The sequence below is a fragment of the Rissa tridactyla genome, chromosome 2 (assembly GCF_028500815.1).
Source record: "Rissa tridactyla isolate bRisTri1 chromosome 2, bRisTri1.patW.cur.20221130, whole genome shotgun sequence".
NCBI classification, from domain to species: domain Eukaryota; kingdom Metazoa; phylum Chordata; class Aves; order Charadriiformes; family Laridae; genus Rissa; species Rissa tridactyla.
Genome location: NC_071467.1, coordinates 82,849,567 through 82,866,950, shown reverse-complemented (window position 1 = coordinate 82,866,950; position 17,384 = coordinate 82,849,567). Strand labels below are relative to the sequence as shown.

Sequence of the window (17,384 nt, the reverse complement as noted above, 5' to 3'; positions counted from 1 at the left end):
TATCTGGAGAGTGGCATCTATGAGAAATAGTTGCTTTTTGTGCTTTCCACTGAGGTCCAAACTCAGCAAAATACGGGGAGCTGGTGTCTCACCCAGAGACAAAATACAGCAATTAAGAAACTTGGACTCCTTTTCCTCTGAGAGGCAGTGTCTTCAGGCTGCCACTGCATTCAGTCTCCAATTTGAGCATGAAAAAACACAACCTGACACAGCAACCTTGAAAGATTGCTGACCCTAAATTGCAGCTTTTACTTTAGGTGCAATCCAGACTAAAAGTTGCTTTTCCTTTTGTTTGAACGGTTCTAATGTTTCAGGAAGAACCATTCCTTTCTTAATTTCCTGTAAGAGAACAGAAAGTCTGGAGGGAAAAAGATAAGCTTGTGAAATGTGCATTTTTTTCAGACCTTTGTTTTAATGAAAACTATTGGAAGTGAATCAAAACCACACTTAGACCTTGATTCGCCCTGAAACCTTATCTACTACTTGATGCCATTCATTTTACATAGAAATATTCAAGGAACTTAAGTAACTGGCACCTTAGCTTTGAAGCCTGATGGTAAGGCAAGTGAGCAATAATTTTGAATATACTACCACTGCATATATAAGAGGTACAGCAGATAGATAAATGGCTAGATAAACAGGGAGAGAGAGAGAGATTTAGCTATCACCAAAATAGCGAGTGAAGAGGCGAAGCTGTGAAAGACTATGTCTCCCCTCAAATATCAGGCTTTATGCAAGGATACATGGCGTTTCTCCTCCCCTTCTTTTAATCCCTAGGAACAGAAATTATTAGCAGAGATTTTATAGTGGTGGGCATGTACCAAAGTAATCACCATTTTTATTTTTATAAGTATAGATAAAATAAAAAATACAGTATTTATGTGGAACATGGTCTCTGTGCAAGTAGGCATGTAAGTAATACACAAACATGCATTGGCATATATATAGTAAATGTAGGCAGAATTTCCTTCCTCTGATCTGCATTGCAGATATCCTATCTACATTGGGAAACAGTGTTGGATATTCTGTAGTCATTTTGAGTACAGAGCAGCCTGACGAAATTTGCATTAGAGTTGCACAATTTATACGAAGAGAGTATTTTTTTCCTGGATATCTAGAGTGCTGGTTGTTTTCTGTATAGGAATACCATTTTTTTATGCAGCTTTCTTGTTCTCATTATTTATTTATTCATTCATGCCTTAATTGTTACATTTATAATATATAGTGGTTTTTTAGTCAAAACTTTCAGGATTTGCTCATCAAAATAAACCTCATTGATTCCGCTTCACTTAAAAAAAAAATAAATTTGCCGTGTACTTCAATGATGATTTACTCTGTTGACCTTATATTCTAATGCATATTTTATCCCATTAACACTTTTCAAAGCTAAGTGAAAAATCACTGAAATGAGATTTTTGTGTGTTTGTGATGTTGCACATAGGACATTATAATTTCATATAGAATTTAATTACACTCTTGAGGATTAATCATCATCTTTACTTACATAGCAACATTTCAAACAGGTAAAGGAATGATTACAGATTAGGATGTTCATGAACAAACAAGGATATCTTGATATCAATTGATTTCAAGGAAAGTTAATGTATTAGTTAAACAGAAAGTATTTCAGTGGGATATGGGTGGCACCCTTGTGTATAGCTAAAGTTAATGATGATTTTGACTTTGTACCAATTATAACAAATCTTATCGCGGGCAGAAAATGTGATACTTTTAATATTTTGATGTCTTCAAGAATCCCCAGGCAAATAATCCTTTTACCTTCAAGGCACAACGCAATGCAATCCAGTGCAATGAAAAATTGAAGGTCTCAATTTTCAGAGAGCTTTAGGATATCGGTTTGAATCCTTATTGTTTTAGAGTCACTTTGGAATTTCTACAAAGTTACAACTTTTAGTACAGAATGAATTCAGGAGTACACATATTCCTTGTCTCACAAGAACTTTCTTTTTATTTGTTTTGTTGCTTTTTAGTTCTTAAAAGAAAATATATTCTGTGAATCTATTACAAGAACTACCCTTCTGACATGAATCTCAGGCTTATCATTTACATGTGCATCAATGAATGTATTACAATTACATCAACCATTGCCTGCCTGAAAATTGAAAGCAGACTTTTTGCTCTACTGAAATGTTTTGCATTATGTTAGGGTTGTTTTGTTTTTGTTTTCTTTTGTTTATATTTTTAATGTAAATTTATTGACTCTGTACTCTGCCATTTACTTGCATTTTAATTTAATATCATGACATGAACCTGTCAGTTTCTGTTGCCCATACTTTATAGGTTGTTTGCTACAAGAAGTCGCTCAACAGAAGTTTATTTATGTAGAAACTAGTATTAAAGATTGACATAGCTCTTCTTCACATGATGTTGTAAAAACTTATTTTACACGCTGTCCTTAATATACAGTATCACAAGCACTTTTTATGAGGAGGGAAAAAAAAAAACAACCCCACAATTTTATAAGGGATATAGTGAAGATAAAATTCTTGTCTTCATAATGAAGGAAGGTCATTCCAAAGAGGTGAAACATTGCAAAAAGGTGGAGATACGAAACTTCAAAAAAATATTAAGAAAATCTAGTGTTTCATATCTTAAAATGAAATTAATTTTTACTGCCTGTCCAGGAGAGTGTGCTGTGTATAAGATAAAATTAGAAAGAGATATAAATAATACATGGTTATATTCTATATATTATTGTGTTTAGTTCTGGGGGATTTGCCTTAAAATCTGTTCCTCTATCCATTAAAGGTATTCTAAAGAAGAACATATTCATTTGATATGTGCTGATGATTGGAGTTTTTTTCATGAACTTTAATAAAGTGACTCTGCCCTTAATGATTTTTTCATTTTTCAGTTTGTGAAAAAAAGGCAGAAAAACTAGAAGGCAATATTGGAATACTATAAATAATAATGTAATGACAAAAATTACTTTCAAGACAGAATATGGGAAAAATATGAGACGTTTCGATTGTTCATTTATTGAAGACCTGAAGATGGTCACCAGGAGTGGCTAGCAGGTCGAAGGAGGTGATTCTTCCCCTCTGCTCCATTGTGGAGCACTGTGTTCAGCTCTGGGGCATAAGAAAAACCTACTCAAGCAGGTCCAGAGGAGGGCCACAGAGATTATCAGAGGGCTAGAGCACCTCCCCTATGAAGACAGACTGAGAGAGTTGGTGTTGTTCAGCCTGGAGAAGAGAATGCTCTGGAATGACCTTATAGCAGCCTTCCAGTACCTAAGGGGGGCCTACAGGAGGGATGGGGAGGGACTCCTTATCGGGGAGTGTAACGATAGGAAGAGGAGTAATGGTTTTAACCTGAAAGAGGGGAGATTTAGATTAGATTTAAGTAAGAAATTCTTTACTGTGAGGGCAGTGAGTCACTGGAACAGGTTTCCCAGGGAAGCTGCAGATGTCCCGTCCCTGGAAGTGTTCAAAGCCAGGTTAGATGGGGCTTTAAGCAACCTTATCTAGTGGAAAGTGTCCCTGCCCATGCCAGGGGCGCTGGAACTAGGTGATTTTCCAACATGAACCATTCTATGATTCTATGATTTGGTGAAGATTTACAAAGCTTTATGGTTTTTTTAAAAACACCTTTCAGTATTTTCATTTTAGTCTTCAATGGAAAAAATGACAATGATGTTAATCTAACTGCATGATAGATCCAGAGTTTTCTAGCATCAAAATAAAAAATTATAACTAATGTCTGTTCAGGGTCTGATTATATTTTGTACTTCCTCTTAATTCAGCTTCATCCCATTGGTTCATAAGTTTACCATCCTTTGCTAGTTGTGAGTGTTCCCTGAAGACTACAGATAGCACGTGAGGCAACACAACAGAATTCATCTGACAAGACAAATAATGTTCAGCAGACAATGTAGGTTATGATGTTCTGAACATTTAGGAGGAAGAACAACAACAAAAGGCAGCAGTTCCTGTTCCTGTACAAGTTAGCTGTCCTTATATTCAGTGGCAGTAGCAGTCTTCCACTCCTGAGCTGCAGGCAAAATATTTTTTTCTCAGTCATCCTGCGTTTGTGCTCTGTCTTGTATCTAACCTAGTTAGACCTGACTGTCATCCACTTTATTTGAGGAAAACCTACACTTAGCTTAGATCTTCTGCAGGCCAAACCAGGCCAACTGCAGGCTGTCCCAGAGCCTTGCCCTCTGAAAGAGGCACAACAAGTCAAAACTCTAGATTCAAACTGCTTTTCTAAAAATGCTGATGGACCTCTTTGATATTGAGAAAGAAGTGCTGGATGTTGGCTTGTGGCAGTGGGCAAGGAGCTTTATTCTTTGAACGATCATGGAAAACAACCACAATTAAAAAGGGATTAAACTATATTTACTAATTTTTATTTGGTAACAGAATCATCGATGATAGCTGCTTATGCTCTCCTTTGGTTTCTGGCTCAGCGGCAGCAGGAGCAGCACAGCACGAGAACATGTGGGCATAAAAGAACAGCGGGAAAGATTCAACGAATGAAAACAGCAAGTAAACAATACCAAAGCTAAGCAAATAAATGAAAGAAGGCATGAAGCTGGTGCTAAATAAAATATGCAAGAAACCCAAAACCAAATCAAAAGCTTTTAAGAGACTCAGTCACCATGGGAGCATTTTCTAAAGTAGACAGTGCAACAGAAAAATAAGTTTCAGACTTATCTCTGGAACAAGTCCATAAACAGGGCCTTTTTTAAAGAGACACAGCCAGGCAAATCTTGTAGAGATCTTTCTAGCCATTTCACCCATTCCTTTCCTTCAGGGTTTGTATGCCACATTTTTCTACCGCAATAAAAGCTAGTCATGAATATTTGACTCAGAATACTACTTACTAGAAGTAAAAAAAGAGAAGCACACCCAAGAACTGCCAATAGACTCAGCTAAGAGTAACCAGTAATCTGGTGACTGAGGCAGTTAATGTGAGATGAGCGTGGCTTAAGCAAACTCCCAGACCTGGATTCTAACTTGGTGATAACAGATCTCTTCCTCAGTAGTCTCCCCTCTCCCAACTCCATGTCATGTCTGGACAGTCTGTAAGGCAGAGAAATACAAAACAAAACAAAAAAATCCCATACCTGTACACATACCTGCTACTGTAGATTTTCACACCTTCTTGGTGCTGGACGAGGTGGTGAGAAGTCACAGAGCTTTGAGTTGCAGCTAGGAAGGCAACACGCAGGAGGAGGAGCCTGAAGACAGAATCAGTTCTGACACCCTGGTAAATACACAATTACGGATGCCTATACATGCATCTCCCAGATCTCAGAGGAGCATGTTAGCTGCTGTTCTGCATTTTACTAGATCTTATTTCTTGACTCTCCTTCCTTCCTCCCCAAAACAACCAACCATACCATTAAAATTTTATAAAGTCTTTCTCTCCTTTTTTGAAATTTCCAAACTCCGGCTGGGGCTGCCTTGTAGAAATATTTTATAAGTTCACAATAAGCATTGAAATACTCCTAATTCAGCCATATTTCATGAGTATGCTTGTGTACCAGGTACGCTGCAGAGATACTGATGCTTCATTGCCTAATGAAAAGCAACAGCTTTTTTCTCCTTGACCTGGCTAGTACTGATATGCTACCAAATGGCTTCCTCTCACAGCAGTCAGTGTGTACGATTCTCCAGAATGCACAATTCTCTGCAATGCGTGTGCCACAGTCACTAATGTGTGTTTTCTGAAGACACTATTTTTATCTTCACAAAGTAAGTAGATGTATTTTTAAGAAGGACTGTACCTTGTGACACTGGTGTGAATGTATACTTGTGTCCTTCAAAGCTTTTGTTGTCCTGTGTTCCTAGCACCACAAGCATCTAAGTACTGCTTTAAGATTTTGTTGCTCAGTTCCTAATATTGCTTATTCTAATGTTTTCTTTTCAGTCAGTGATGAGACTACAGGGAAAATATCTCTTAATGCAAAGAATTTTCCGATTAAAAAATGACAAATATTACCCAGTTTCACTCACTTTGTTCAGAGGAACTTTCAAGTTACTTTACAGATACAGCTAGACAAAGGACAAGTAGCGTTTGGATAATGACTGCAAAATCAGTGGATCCTTTATGTGAGTGAAATGTATTTAATGCAAGCACATGCCAAAAATTAAAAAGTCTTAATTTACAACATTCCAAATATGTTTTATTGAACTAAATGATTCTTAGAGAAAGTGCGAGCAACTACATGGACACTTCTTCTGAAATTAATATTACCATGGGTTTTTTTCAGAAAAAAACTCCTAAGAGTATAGTAGCTCTTGCAGAATGTTCCTTGACACAATGTAATATTAATAGGTTTGATCGAACCATATTGGAACTGTCACCATTATAACACATGATGGATGTAGTTATCATACCTAAATGCAGGACAATCAATGATACTTTTATCCGCTAGTCTCCCAACTCTTGCCCTAGAGCCAAACACTGGGAGGTGTGATGCAAAGACAATTTATTGAAGCTGTCTTGAATTAGCCCCATGCATTTGGACAGAGATCATATTACCTAGATTATAAATGATTTCATCTAACATTGAATTGCATCAAAAATTTTAAAGAACCCCATATATGGAATTTTACTCCCATCTTTTATAATACATGCTTCAGGAGTCACAAGGGATATTTGAGAAATAATACATCCCTCTGAAGTGTCCTTTTCACCATAACCAAAGGACTATTGAACTGCTTATTTAGGATGAGGAATTTTTTCTCTTTATACAATAACTTTTATTCTGAAGGATACAGAAAACACAAAACATACTGACAAAGACTGAAGTGTATACAAAGTTATCATATATCAGGCAGTTCTTTAAAAAATCCTTTCTCCTGCACTCAAACACTGGAATTCTACAGAAGGTATCAGAAATGCTGTAAAGATAGTAGGGCAATTTAAGAAGTTTGTAACAGTGAAGGTAGAATATAAACAGCATATTGATGCTGGGTTTTCATAAATTAGGAAAAATCTTTCCTTTTCAAGGAAGGAAATTGAATTAAAGCCATAAAGATTTTTATTTTTTTTTTTGGTAGAAGAATTAGTAGGGAAACACATGAAATTCAGCAGCAAATTGATAAAGTTGCTGATTGGTTTTAGTTATTTAAGGTTTAGCTTCGTGCATTTCAATAGACAAACTGCACTGTTTTTAAAGACAGTTTAGACAGCTACATTTATCTTAACACGAGAAAAGGTGAATTGGCATCACCTTGTGGAACTATCTATAGATGGTTTTGATGAAGCTTGGAAACTTGCAAGAGCTGTGAAGGAATTTTTATAATTTTTTAGCATTTTTAAAATGCTAACAGTAGCCTTTATTTCCAAAAAGGCCATTTTTCAAATTTACCACTGTCTGAATAATACTGGTGCAGAGTGACAATCTTACTTATTTTTATATGCAATCCTGCAACCTGTCTGTGATACTTCACCGTGCCCGAAGTAGCTGAGCTCATTGTTTCTGTGTGAACTTCACCTCTGTCTATAGTGTCTCTCAAGGTTCTCAAGGCTGAGACTATTGCTCAGTCTTTACCAAGGGAGTTCCTGTGATTTTCTCTTTCTCATAGTAGGCCCTGGGTTCCAAATCCTGTATACAATACTTATAAACATCTTAACTTGACTTAAGCTCAAACCGTATCTTCCTCTGCAACCTCAGGGCGACCTGTGCTGAAGACATAATTCAAATATTTAGAAGAAAATTATTTCCAAAACAACTAGGTCCATGAGCACTGGAATGAATGGAGCTTGGTTTCCTTTTGATTCACATTCATCATTATCCATCATTGTCCATGGAATCCAGTGTCTAAGAATTGATGTGTCGGTTTTCCTAGCTGGTTTGACAGTAGCCTTGCTTGTCATGTTATTTTCTATTGGCGACTTGAGCTGCCAGGAAGGTGTAAAGAATGGTGATGCCCACATAACCTTTTTTTAATAACCTCAACATTATAATTGCATTTAAGCTTCATTTATTCAGGCACTGCAAGTACCTAAGCTTTGTTGATTAAAGACCAACATGCTAGAGTTCAGCTAACTGCGACCAATATGTATGGACTGCAATCTATAAAGTCTTTTGTACATGTAATGTTACACATCTGTGAGTATAATCCCTGTTTGTCTGGCAAAAGTATCCTTTGTTTGGAGCTGGTAAATAAGATTTTGAAAAGAGGTACCATGAAGAGCTATTTACAAATCCAGTAAAATTCATTTGAATTCCATGCATCGTATTCACTATGCAGTCCTAATGACATTAGCATTGTTTGTCATCTAGGTCAGTACAGGATGTGTGCTTCTTTTTATTTTATGAGCTTACAATCATACACATGTAAACTGTTACAGGTTTTCTTCTCTCCTTCTGTTTAGCTTTGTTCATGCACATGGAGGAAGTTTTACAACAGTCTGTAAGGCTTTGTTGCTCTAAATTTCTTCCTCATTGGCTCTGAAGGCATTCTAAGGAGACTGCATTGCTAGCAAAATCTGTAAAACCGACTTGTTAACAAGGCCTGTGTAAAAATGCTGGTAAGGGGACGATGTATGTTTTACTGTGACAATATCACTTCTCAATTTGATAAAAGCAAGAAAGTGCACTTACAATCGCCTTAGGTGCTGTGAATAACCACACAAAATAAGAAATATCACCTCTATTCTTAGGTTCACTTTTTTTTAATAATAATTTTATTTTATTAAAAATATGAGTACCTACAGATACATAAAAGCAGTATTTCAAAACTCATTGTTATATAAATCCTTCTGTGTTGTGTAAAGCTTTCTGCACTGTAGGACAATTGGTAAGTGCAATAAAATGTTCTCTATCAATCCGTGTTATAGCCCATTGCTTATTGCCTTGAGTATAGCGTATAAACCAGCCAGAAGGCAATCTTTTTTTCCTTGGAAAGATAACAGCGGTGATCCAGACTTTGTATTGCAACTGTCAGAAGCTCAAATAAAATGTGGACAGTTGATGTCACCTACCATGTTTTGGGAAGAGATAGTAAATCCTTTTTAGCCATCTATGCTTTCCATGTCAATGTCAAGATTTTAAAACTATTCAGGGACACATGTATGAGTCAGTTTTTTAATTTACAATTTTACATACATATTCCTGTTTTCATATTTGTGCGACCCATATTCATAATTTTATTTGTGATACTATATTTGTACCTGCAATCATCATAGTTATGTTTGTAGTTTAGACACATTTTTTCTCACATTCTTATGTGTGTTGGCAAATGCAAAATCTTAAAAATGTCACATAATAGTGTCCAGAAATGCTGTACGCTATTTCCAGCGGTTTAAATAGACCTAAAAGGTAGCATGCTTCTCTGTAGATTATTTAAATGAACTTTTTTTTTCACTTAGGATTCAGATATACTGCATTCACTGGACCAGAATGGGAGAAAAAAGGCAAGTCAATTATGCAGTGAGTATTTAAAACTTTATGGGAGAAATAAATATTTTTGCTGATAACAATAAAAGAAAATTATTCTGCTAAGTTATTTGCATATATGCCTCAGATTAAAAAAATGTGTAGAACAGTAGATACATTGATTTTTGTCACAAAGATGGTTTAAGATGTCAGTTTACAGAATTTTATTTAGCGGGCTAAGTCACTGAAGTGAACTCTGGCTGTGTATACCCATAAAAGGGTCATAAAAGTTCATAAAAGCCAAATTCCTGCTTATTAAAGAATCACACAGGAATTAAATGGTAAATATATCTACAGCTAGAGAAGCAGTTTTGATTGCAGTTCAGAAAATTAAGTTGTGATCTAGTAAAATTAACTTTTTCACATCATGCATTAGTATAAGAAAAATAGAGTAGCCTTAAAATTGGAAGGCTGTAAAATTAATATTTCAAATTACAATATTTAGCATCATACTCATCGTTTTGATTATGTAAAATAGGAGAGAAGAAGGGTAAAAGAGGACAGATACATCCCCAGAAAATGGTTAAGAGGCTTTGCATTCTAGGTAGATTTTACCAAAACACTCTTGGATGTCTGAGTGCAACATGTGATCTTCAAAAAGACGTGAAAGGGTATTTACTTATAAGACAATTTTAGGCAGAGGTACACTCTACCTCAACAATTACACAGATCAGATGACTTGCTCATTGTCATTCAAAATGTCTGCTGCACATGAAAAAAAACCTCAGAAATAATATATCAGCAGTCCCAGATTCCCGAAAAAAGCTAAAGATCAATGACTTCTTCAGACTGATGGAGATCAGTAAGAGTTTTGAATCATATGAGTGACTTGACTGGGGTCTGTTTATATAGCAACCTAGGGAGAAGTCTGTGGATGACAATAGTTTCATCAAGGTCAACTGAGCACTTCCAAATTTGCTGAACTGGAACTCTGAAGGGCTTTATCCCAGCGATGCATTGTCAAGGTACTGCAGGTAATGCTTTTTGTAAGAACTTTTTTTGCAGTGTTTCTAAGCAATGCCTTTTTGTTTACCTTTCTGTTTACTTTTCATCTAGGGCCTGACATGGCACTTGGAACACATCATGCATAAACACTACAAAGGCTTGTTTAAATACAATTCTTCCCTTTGCTCTAAGTGATAGAAATCCCAAGCAGATTGACTATACTCTTCAATTAACTTGAAAGCCATTCTGTTGACACCAGTCTGAGAGGCTTCTCTGCTCCTCAGGCAAGAATGTGTGAGCAAAGCATAACAACATTTTTCCCAGTAGCTGGTGATGAACTGCATGTCTTAGAGCTTTAACAGACACAGAAAAACCTTTTGCAAAGGCCAAAGCCTATTCTTCGTTTGCAGGCTATGTTGACACCGTTTGGAATGATAAATAAACCTAAGAATGCAGTAACATTAAATCTATACTTACAGCCTGTCAAGAGGCCAACTATGCTTTATATACGAACATTTCTCTGTATTTATGGGCACGTGCTTTATGAAGCTGCATTCAATGGAAGTATTAATGTACAGGACTATTTTCTTTTTTAAAAATTATCCAAATTTTAATGCATTGTTTTCAGTTAAAATTTATAATAACTGATAATCAAATCATGGGAGATGCATGAATTCATCTCAGTAAATGTGTTTCCAGAAGCATGGAATTAGCAGTCTTTATTTCATAATTTAACATGTTTGGCAAACAGGATAGAATTCATGCATGTGGCTCTGATTTTAATGATTAGCACTTGCTCTATTGAACTTTTCAAGGCTGAATTCAATTCTTTACAGGGAAGGGATCATGGTTAATGGAGATACGTTTACATTCTTCTTTATTAGGAATCACATTCCTATCACAATTTAAGTGTGCTAAGAACACTTCCACCATTTACTTTACTGACAGTTCCTCCTTGGTGCATGGGTATTCAGATCCCCATATAGGAAGGATTCAATAGACAGTATGCCGTAATACCATAAGCCCAAAGCCAGACCTATTGAAGTCGCAGAAGATGCAGCTGCATGTAGCAGTGTGACATAGGCTCCAGTATCATTCCACTATCAACACAGACTCCCTTTGAGAATGAATCAGGCTGAAGCCCTCTCCCCTTATTGGCAGCTCTACATACTGAATATGAGCATATTTACAGTTCAATTTTTAAATTGAATTTTACATCAGCATATTTTACAAGGAAATCTCCTAAACATCTAATTTGAACCTTCTTGCCACTACACTACAGACATCTTCTGTGCTATTTTCTGACTATCTGCAAGTATTGCTCTCATTGCACTCTTCAAAATGTCAGATTGTAGCTGAAGGAACAGCTGTTAAAATGCAAACATTTAGCTTTTTTTTTTTAAGTTTCTGTTATTAGGAACACGTTTTAAATCACTAGTGGAAATTTAAGTAGGCTTTGTTAGTTTCTTGTTGTATAACCAATGCATGGAGGGGAACAAGAAAGAGGGAGAGATTCATCTGTGAAATACCTTTAATTCTTGACACTTAGTTTGCTTTAAATTTACTTAATAACTAACATAATTATATTTAGATATTAATTTATGGTTTCTAGTTTTTGTAAATGGGACTACAGTACATTTTACAAGTAAGTAAATGTTAGAAAACATCTTGATTATGTTATCTTCAAATTTCTGCTCCAAATGTAGACTGAACTGCATACAGAGACCTGCTGCTTTCTCAGCAAAGGTACCAACACTGTTCCTGACTGTTGCGTGAAAAGGGGCCAAGCGCTTTTGGCAGAAGATAAACCTGCTTGCATTCTAACACTCCTCACCAAGGTGGGAGGCTAGGTGCAGCTAGGTTTAAATTCTGAGCGATGCCCAATTCACCACTATCAGTCCAATCATGTTTAATATGTATTAAACTATTATGATTTGGATACACTAATAGGGGACTGCACCTTCAGTCTAGTCATGCTCATGAACTAGCATGGCCACTCTCGAGTTTTTGGTCACGTTCAATGAGAAACCAAAATGACTAGCTACTTAAACAGTGCAGTATATTTAAACAACAGATATATAGGTTCTTAGGATTGCCGGTGATAAATACACTGTCTGCAAAGCACGTGCAAATAAAGATATTGTTAAGTATATAAAAAGCGCGACAAAGTTATAAACAATACAACCTGGCTATAAATGTAGGATAGAGGTTCCCTAGAGAAATTTCTAAATTCCCCAAGGAAACACTTGGTATAATCTAAGTCTTACCCAAAGGCGTCCCTACCGGGGGGAAGAAAGGCTCAGCCTGTCGACTGGTCCCGGAAGTCACTGATGGAGTTCTCCTCGACTTGTTCGCGATGGTGTCTTCCCTTCTATCCCCTCTCTCTCTGGCTATTTTTATACTATTTTTTTATCTTCACAGTGGAGTTTGAGTGACTTTAGTCATAAATACTCTTATTATGGTTGGTATACTCAGGAGGAGCGGTCGCACCTTGAGGGTAGGTAGCCTCCGGGGTGGAGGTGTGTTTTGGTGCATTGTAATGAGCAAAGTTTGCACAAAGGACAGCATTTCATCAAAATTTGATGAAATGTTGGCTCGGGTAATGAGTAGGCTGCTTATCTGTTATGTAGTAAGAAAGTAGGCAGCTTATCCGTTCTGTAGTACCATCTCGTTCCCATATCTGCTATTTGTCACCAGGGAAAGCCACGGAACAATCATGTTCCGTTCCATCCCTCATGTAGTTTTGCAAACAACCTTGTACAGGGAATCGCAGATGTTGCATTCTTCATGTGGCAGCTGCGGCTGTATTCTACCTCAGAAGCCTCTTGATTTTATGACTTTCCTTAATGTGTGAACAATGCTGTACTTTTGTATTCTTGGCCAATTTAGCAATTATTCCACACTGACTCTGTTGACTTTCCTGGGCTGTTTTCCTTCCTAAATGAACAGGCTGCCTTTAGGACAATAAAACTTTCTTGGGTGCACTTGTGATACGATAATGCAAACGTCAACGTGTTCTTTCATTAAAGGTTTTCAATCACAACCTCGGGCAATTCTTGCGAGGGCTTTCTACGCGCTACGTTTCCCCACCTTCCCACCCTCTGCAATGCACTGCTGTCCGTGTTAGCCAAAGAGGCAAAACTTCTACCTTGAGCAGCCACAAATCACAATCCAGAATATCAGCTTGAACTTGCACTCATTTCATATTACTTTAATATGCTGAACTGTGAGTTGTGGTCTATTGTGTGATCGTGTAGCTGAGAGATGGGATTGACTGTCTCTTAGCTAGAATATGGCATGAATACTGTAGGAGTACAAGACAGAACACTTGCATTCATGATATCACAGTTTGGTTCAGCTGAATTAATTGTGGCTTATTCAGATCAGCTCACATTTGTTTGAAACAGTTCATTGAGCTCTAATTTTCTGGTTTCAACCTCTGTCCTAAAATTAGATTCTTGGATCATTAAAGCCCCAAAAGTTCAACAAGCTCTCCAAATAATTGAACAAGATAAAATTCCCTTTGTGAAAGCAAGAACTATCTTTTTTCACTAATGAATTTCCTGCGGTAATAACAATAATGGCAACCACAATAAAATAGCCAAGAAAATGGTTTTCCGAAGACCAACCTCCACAACAGGCAGATATCTTTTTCTCTTTAACTTTTTCAAAATAGTTTGAATTTTGCTAAAACAGCTCGCAAAGAACAGTGTGACTTTAACTTTCACTAAAATTCACAGTATTATTATACTGCACCCTTCAGAGCACTGGAAAGTTTCCTTGTTTTAATCATCCTCCTTGTATGGGAAAGTTTACATTTTCCAAGGTTTGGAATCCAGCTCATTGAGAACAACAACAGGCGCAGCAAGGAAAAAATCATCTAACTCTTCTACAGAACTATTCACTCTGTCCACTTAAACCAGGTTACTTCTTAAGAATACCAAGTAAATAAAGATTTCTCAGGAATAATAGGCTAAGTCTTCTGGTTTATAATGTAAGGTTTTATAGCACTTGAAGAAATGTCTAATTTTTACTGACAAGAACTTATCAATCTTTCTATGAAAAGTATGACATGGGCTCTGCCAAAAATGCAGACTCCCTTTGTGAATGAATGAGGCTGAAGCCCTCACCCCTTATTGGCAGCTCTATGTCCTGAATATGAGAATATTTTAAATTTAATTTGTAAATTGATTTTAAATTGGTCCCTGTCATTATTCAGAATATCCACACCTGTAAAGAAATGGGGAAACACAATCACAGATTCTCTAGGAGACAGTTAATACCACTCGCCAATACATGACACACTACTGAATAGATTAACAACTCGCTGCTAGCTTGCAGTTTGGCGAGACACCATAATAATTTGATATTCAAATATAAAACTGGGAAAGCTCTAGACAAAACATGTCTTATCACTGTTTGTTTTCACAAACAAATAGACCTTTTTATTCCCCAAGTATCTGCACAGAAGGAAAAGGTATTGTATCCCTATGAGTATTACACAAATATAAGTCCTTGTGTACCTGCATATGAAGAAAAGTTTACTAAAACTCACAAGTGCTGAAATAACACTGAATAAAATATTATTACTACCATCTTGGAAACAGATTGTGAATTCAGAAATAAATTAATCAGGGAAGTATAAGAAATAATTTATTACTCCCGAACAATCAGGCAAGATATAGCCATGGTGAGAATGTCTGTGAGAAGCTAATTGGCAAAATGGGGCTGTCTTTGTTTGCCCTCTTTTTCTGTAAGATAAATTGTTAAACATAATATCAAGATTGTGTATATATATAGATTTGTTCATTTATTCTTTGTAAACACCAGTGGATTGAATACTAAATTTATTGAGAGTAGTTTGCCAAGATGTACCGGAGAGATGTAGAAAATATCTTTCTTTTTTTTTTTTTAAACAACCAAATGAGTTACAGAAACTGATAAAATATATATTTTCAACTTGAGCTGGCAGGTTTGTTTCAGATGATGTATTTTATTATCCCTTCTGGATACTTCAGGGAGATAGGGAAGTATACTTTTAGTGAAAAAATGTATAGGAAAACAAAAAACCCCCACATTTCCATAAAAGAAAGAAATGGAAAAAAGCATGCCCTGCTCTGTGGAATTAATGTATTAGTCTGTATTTTACTGTCATGTCTATTTGTTTCCCAGATATTATCAGAAAAAATTTTACCCTTAAAAGTAAAATCAGTAATAAAGCAGGGATAATTACTTGTAAATATATTTTGCATTTGAATTTTTCCTTCTAGCTTCACTTTTTTTTTCACCTTTTTTTTTTTTAAATCCCATAATGAAGCAAGAACATAAAAATACATAGTGTTTATTTTAACACTGTATGCAAGCATCAGGTAAATGTTTCAGTCAGACAGTTGCAGAATATGGAACTGGATTCCAGCATTGCAAGCAAGGTGAGAAAAACTGAATGCGAGAGTGCCCTTCTGTATGCATTCAGAATCCAGACAATCACCAACCCTTGATCTCTCACAGTCGCAGGTCTCATTTTTACTCTCTTAACATGCAGAGGTCTTTGGAAATGGACCATCTCCTTCTGTTAGAAGATGTACCCCCACCATATATAAAGTCTCTGAATGTTTGGAGAGCTTCTCTAGAAACACAGTGTCAGTAACTAGCTTTGGCATGAAAGCAGGATAGTATTTGTATTATATAATGAAAAATAGCAAAACAGATTTGGTTTCCTAAAGTTTTATCTTTTTTTTGTCTTATGTGGCCATAGTGAAAGAGAAAATTAAAGGGGAGCTGTCATGGTTTAGGCTGGGCTGGCCAATAAATGAACAACACCTGCTCTCTGGAAACCTCTTTCTCCCTTCCTAGAAGAGAGGGAGAGAGAATAAGGGACAGAGACTTATGGGTTGAAAAGAAACTAAAGCTACTTTAATGAAATATCAATAATAAAATGAAAAGATAATAATATGAATAAGAAAATAATTAAATATATACAATATAGATACAAAACCAGTATCGAGTTCTAAGGATGACAGTCACGTCACTGGCAAGCACTGGGAAAGACCCAGACTGGACTCAGTGACAGATGGGAACTGGATTCTGGATCCGGATTCAGGAATGCCATTATTTAAAAGACACTTAACTGAAAAGTAGAATTACTGAAAAGAAAATTGGTTTTGGTCTATCTTAAACCAGGACAGGAGCCTACTAATTTGAAGCATCCAGAATGTTGGTCTTCAAGAAGAATACTGGAATCACAAGGTTCAGGATCAGGTTCTAAGATCTGACAAGACTGTGATTTTGGTACACAAAAGAAATAAGTGAGTAAAGAATTAACAGGGTTTTTTTCAGCTTTGTTTCCATAGGAAGTATAATGAAAAAAACCGTAGCTTTGTAACTATTTGTCCTGACCAGCCTCAGTGTCTTTCAAAAACCTCAAGAAACCCCTGCTTTTCACTGTGCCTTAAATCATCCATATAGAAGAATGTCCAAGAACATTAATCTGGTACTCAAACTCAATTTCCCTAAAGTCAACGGGCAAAAAATACACAGTGTTTATTTTAACACTGCTTGCAGTTCAAGATTCAAATCTTGAACAAGAGCGGAAACATCCTTTGATGACAATTTTCAGGTATTCGAGTCAGTTCAGGAAATAATTGTGGCCGTGGTAGTTTTCAGTGGCAGTAAGTTAAAACAGTGACAGAAAGCACTTTCACTGCAGTAGTGTTTCCTCCTCCCTGAGCACAGTGTTTAGACAGTGAAGGAAGATGCTTTTCTTGCCAGTTTCACTCCTGTTTGAGGAGGCTGTACTGATTGTTTTTCTCTTAAGCATTTTATTTAACAACAATTTGGATAAATCTCTTTGTATGATATCTTTTGTACTTTAAGGGGACGGTCCAGCAGATTCATGGGCAATTTGCTATGTAGGGAAAGGGATACATATTAGGTTGATGTTAATGCTGGAAAGCATTTGATGTCTGGGCTGTACGCTATACAGTAAAGAGTAAGGTTTGGAGGCAGTTTGTGTTACTTGATC

The 17,384-nt window shown here is 36.4% G+C and overlaps 1 long non-coding RNA gene across 1 annotated transcript in view; it reads left to right on the top strand.

Moving 5' to 3' along the window:
• Positions 1-9,356: 9,356 nt before the first annotated feature.
• Positions 9,357-17,384, top strand: part of LOC128905526 (uncharacterized) — a 31,772-nt gene continuing 23,744 nt past the window's right edge. The window contains exon 1 of the long non-coding RNA XR_008464896.1: positions 9,357-9,412. This is a non-coding gene — a long non-coding RNA (uncharacterized LOC128905526). The remainder of the gene's footprint in view (positions 9,413-17,384) is intronic.